Source organism: Penaeus vannamei, chromosome 24, assembly GCF_042767895.1.
Source record: "Penaeus vannamei isolate JL-2024 chromosome 24, ASM4276789v1, whole genome shotgun sequence".
NCBI lineage: Eukaryota > Metazoa > Arthropoda > Malacostraca > Decapoda > Penaeidae > Penaeus > Penaeus vannamei.
In genome coordinates this window covers 37,321,612-37,326,666 of record NC_091572.1, presented here as the reverse complement: position 1 = coordinate 37,326,666, position 5,055 = coordinate 37,321,612, and positions in this window count along the sequence as shown.

The window sequence follows — 5,055 nt, the reverse complement described above, 5'->3', positions numbered from 1 at the left end:
GTAAGAATATGTCTTCACCAAACTTGATAATAATATTTTTCTGGTCTGATGGAGCCCGAGTGCTCAACATGAGTGGAGTTAATTAGTGGAAAATCCAAACCCAGTATAATGACGTCTTGTATGATAACTTTCCACTGCAACGTAAAAGTGGGTAATTTTTTGTTTTTGTTTTTTTTACCTGTACTTACCGGATAATTAGCATTCTTTTTTTATTCATAATGCGCTCGTGTTACTATTCTTGTTTTCTTTTTTCTTTCAGCGACAGACCAATTACGATTGACCTTCTGACCAGTGACTTCCCAATATGCAGTCTATAAGGAGAAACGGACCTTGAGAAATCGGGTTAGAATATCCAGCGTTGGCAACTCGACTCCACGTGTTTTCAGTCCAGGATGTAAACAGAGATGGAAGTTGCCAGCTGTCGCCACATCGTCCATTTTTTTTTTTCTTTTAACAACTGCAAATTGCATGGAAATATAATATGAGGGAGCAGGAAACGGGTTTAATAACATCCTCAAAGAATATAAATATGGAAGGTGATTTTAGTGGTGTTTAATGATCGTTTTGATTAGTTTGATGATAATGAGTAGAACATAGACAGCAGTAACCATAATAATAATAATAGTAATAATGTTATCGATAATGATAATGATATAATGATGATGATAATGATAATGATCACACTAATAATGATAAAAAGGTTAGTGATACTGATGATACTGATAATAATCATAATGAGAGTGGTGACAATCTAGTAATGATAGCAAAAATAAAAAATAATTATAATGTAAATGACGATAGGGATAATGATAATGAAGTCGATAATGTTAATAATAATATTAAGAGTAATAAATCATAAAAATACGAATAATAATGATAATGATGATTATGGTATTGAAAGTTTAAAAATGACAGATAACGATGATAACAATAACAGGAGAGAGAGAGAGAAAGAGAGACAGAGAGAGAGAAAGAGAGAGAGAAAGAGAGAGAGAGAGAGAGAGAGAGAGAGAGAGAGAGAGAGAGAGAGAGAGAGAGAGAGAGAGAGAGAGAGAGAGGAGAGAGAGAGAGATAAAGAGAGAGAGAGAGAGAGAGAGAGAGAAAGCGAGAGAGAGAGAGAAAGAGAGAGACGGGAAAAGGGGAAAAAACGAACACAGAATAAATGGCTTACAGAAGAAGAAGAAAAGAAAACCAAAATGAACGAGGAAAAAATTAAATAAATTGACAGAGAAAGAGAATGACAAATAGAAAGAAAATGTGAAGAACGAATAAGGAGTGAATAGAAATTGTCGAAAATAAGGAAAAGGAAAAAAAAAGTAATAGATTAAAGATAAATTGAAATAAAGATAAAAATTAGAAAAAAAATGTTAAATAACAATAACAACAGATACAAATAGCAACAAAAATATAATAAAAAGAAAATAATGACAAAAACAATGATAAGAGAAATAATAGCAAAATCAATAACAACAATAATTACAAAAAAAAGGCATAACAACTATAACATTAAAAGAAATTAAAGAAAAAGAAAACAATAACACACAAAAGAGAAAATAATGATAACACGAAAAAGTAAAGATAAATAAAAATAGATAAATAGATAGATAAGATCAAGAATTAGATAAATAGATAAAAAAAATAATAAAGTAGAATAAAGTAAAAAATAAAACATAAAAAAAGAGAAAAAGTAAAAAAAAAAAGTAAAAAAAAAAAAAAGAAAAAGTTAACACCACATTCCGAACTGACCAACAAACAAACAAACAAACAAACAAACCCCCAAACAAGCGTCAGGCAACAGAGGAGGCTGTTACACCACGTTAGTCAACAGAGGAAATGATATTTGTCGTCGGCACATCTATTATTTGCGTTGTTTTGCTCAATGATTCACTCGCAACGAAAGGCGAAGTCTTCTCTATGTACGGTGGCATTTCTTCTATGTTTGGGGGTTGTGTTTGTCTTTGTTTTGTTGTTTGTGTTTTTGTTTGTTTGTTTTTGGTTTGTTTGTTTGTTGTTTTTGTTTTGTTTGTGTTTGGTTGTCTTTCATTGTCTTTGTTTGTCGTTGTTTTTCGTCGTTCTTTGTCTTTGTTTTGTTGTTTGTGTCTTTGTTTTGTTTGTGTTTGGTTTGTTTGTTGTTTTTGTTTCGTTTGTGTTTGTCTTTGGTTGTGTTTGTGTTTGGTTGTCTGACTTTGTCTTTGTCATTTTTCATGTTTTTGTTTTGTTTGTCGTTCTTTGTCTTTGTGTTTGTCTTTCGTTGGTCTTTCGTTGTTCATTGTCTTTGTCGTTGTTTTTATGTTTTTTGTCGTTCTTTGTCTTTGTTTCTGTTTGATTGTTCTTTGTCTTTGTTTGGTGTTGCTTTTTGCTTTTGTTTGTTTGTCGTTCTTTGTCTTTGTTCGTGTTTGACTTTGGTTGTCGTTCATTGTCTTTTTTTTTGTTTATTGTTCTTTGTCTTTGTTTGTGTTTGTCTTTGGTTGTCTGTCCTTGTCTTTGTCTGTCGTTGTTTGTCTTTGTTTGTCTTTGCTTGATGATGTTTGTTTTTGTCTTTGTTTGACTTTGTAATTAATTGTCTTTGTTTTTGTTCTCATATTCGTTTGTCAGTTTGATTGTTTGTTTCTTTGTTTATTTGTTTTTTTCTGTTTATTTGCTCGTTGTTTGTTCTATTTTCCCTATTTTCGTGTATTTTCCTCTTTTTGTCATTTGTCGCATTTTTCTTTTTGTTTTTGTCTTTTCTTTTCTCATCTTTATTTAACAATTTGTTTATTATATTCTCTGTTTATTTGTCGCTTTGTCTCTTCTATTCCTTGTTTAATCTCTATTGCTTATTAATCAATTTACCTTATATGTTCTTGTGATCTTTTTTCGTTTGTCAAGTATTCTTTTTTTTCTTCTTTTTCTCTCCTCTTCTTTCTTCTTTCTTTTGTCTGTCTATTTGCTTTTTCTGTTTTTGTTTCTCTCTCTCTCTCTCTCTCTTTCTTTTCCCCACAAATCCCTCCGTCCCTTATCTATTTATCTCTCTCTCTCTCTCTCTCTCTCTCTCTCTCTCTCTCTCTCTCTCTCTCTCTCTCTCTCTCTCTCTCTCTCTCTCTCTCTTTCTCTCTCTCTCTCTCATCCTCTCTCCTTTTCCTCCTTCATCATCCTTTCCGCTCCGCACATTCTGGCCTGAGCCGTCCCTTCCCCTTCCTCCTCTTCCCTCTTCCCTTCCCCTCTTCCTCCCTCCTATTCCCATCCCCCTTCTGCTTCCTCTTCCTCTCTCTCTCCCTCTCCCTTTCCCCTCCCTTCCCTTTCCCTTCCCCCTCTTCCTCCTCCTTCGCCTTCTCTCTTCCTCTCTCCCTCTCCCTTCCTCCCTCCCTTTCCCTTCTCCTTCCCTCCCCACGTCCATCCCCCTTTCGCTTCCTCTTTCCTCACTTTCCCTCTCCCCTTTTCCCCTCCCTTCCCCTTTCCCCTTCGCTTCCTCTTCCTCTCTCTCCCTCTCTCCTTTTCCCCTCCCTTCCCCTCTTCCTCCCTCCCATCCCCATCCCCTTCTCTGCTTCCTCTTCCTCTCTCTTCCTCTCCTTTTCTCTCCCTCCCTCTTCCTTTTCCCCTTTCTTCCTTCTTCCTTCCCTCCCATCCCCATCCCCCTTTCGCTTCCTCTTCCTCTCTCTCCTTCTCCTTTTCCCTCTTTCTCCCTCTTCCCTTTCCCTCCTCTTCCTCCCTTCCCATCCCTATCCTCCCTCGCCTTCCTCTTCCTCTCTCTCCCTTCTCCCTTTTCCTCCCTTTCCCCTTACCTTCCCCTTCCTCTCTTCCTCCCGCCTATCCCCATCCCCCTTCTGCTTCCTCTTCCTCTCTCCTTTTCCCTCCCCTTTTCCCTCTTCCATCTTTCCTCCCTCTTTCCTCCCTCCCATCCCCATCCCCCCTTTCGCTTCCTCTTCCTCTCTCTCCTCTCCCCTCTTTTCCCTCTCCCTTCCCCTTTCCCCTTTCCCCTCTTCCTCCCTCCCATCCCTATTCCCCCTTCGCTTCCTCTTCCTCTCTCTCCCTCCTCCCCCCTCTTTTCCCCCTCCCTTCCTCTCTTCCCTCTTTCCCCCTCTTCCTCTCTCCTTCGCGTCCTCTTCCTCTCTCTCCATCTCCCCTTTTCCCCTCCTCCTCATATCCTCATCCCCCCTTCGCTTCCTCTTCCTCGCTCTCCCTCTCCCCTTTTCCCCTCCCTTCCCCTCCCCCAGTTCACTTGAAGTTCAATATGAAGATTGACGTGTGACCTTCTTGTTATTGCTTCTTATTACAATCTCCGCAAACGGTTCCTTCCCACTTCCTATTTCTCATACTCCTCCCTATACCCTCTTCTTTCTTTTTCTTTATTTTCTTTCCTTCTACTGTTCCTCAGTTTTCTTACTATTTTTTGTTCTTTACTTTTCTTTTCTGTCTTTCTACTGTTTCTTGTTTGTCTTCTTATTTCTTGTTCTTTTTCTTTTCTTTTCCTTTCTTTCCTTCTGTTCCTCGTCTTATCCCTGTCCCTCTTTGTTCTTTCTTTTCTTTTCTTTTTCTTTTATTTCTTTCTCCTGTTCTTTGTTTCATCCCTGCCCCCCCCCCTTGTTTTTTTGTTTTTTTTTGTTTCTTTCCTTCTCCTGTTCCTCCTCTTTCGTTGTTTTTATGTCAACACTGTGGTTTCCATCTCTTTGGGTGTTTTTGGTTCCTAATCTCTTGCTTTCTCTCTCTTTCTCTCTCTCTTTCTTGCTGTTTCTGTCTGTCTGTCTGTCTGTCTCTGTCTGTCTGTCTTTGTCTGTCTCTCTCTCTCTCTCTCTCTCTCTCTCTCTCTCTCTCTCTCTCTCTCTCTCTCTCTCTCTCTCCCTCTCTCTCTCTCTCTCTCTCTCTCTCTCTCTCTCTCTCTCTCTCTCTCTCTCTCTCTCCCTCCCTCACTCACTCACTCACTCACTCACTCACTCCCTCCCTCCCTCCCTCCCTCTCTCTCTCTCTCTCATTATTATCATCATTATAATTGTTGCCATTATTTTTATTATCATCACCAGAAGAATACTTTTCGTTCCCAGACATATGTGCGTTTTATTATTATTTATGAACCATCCT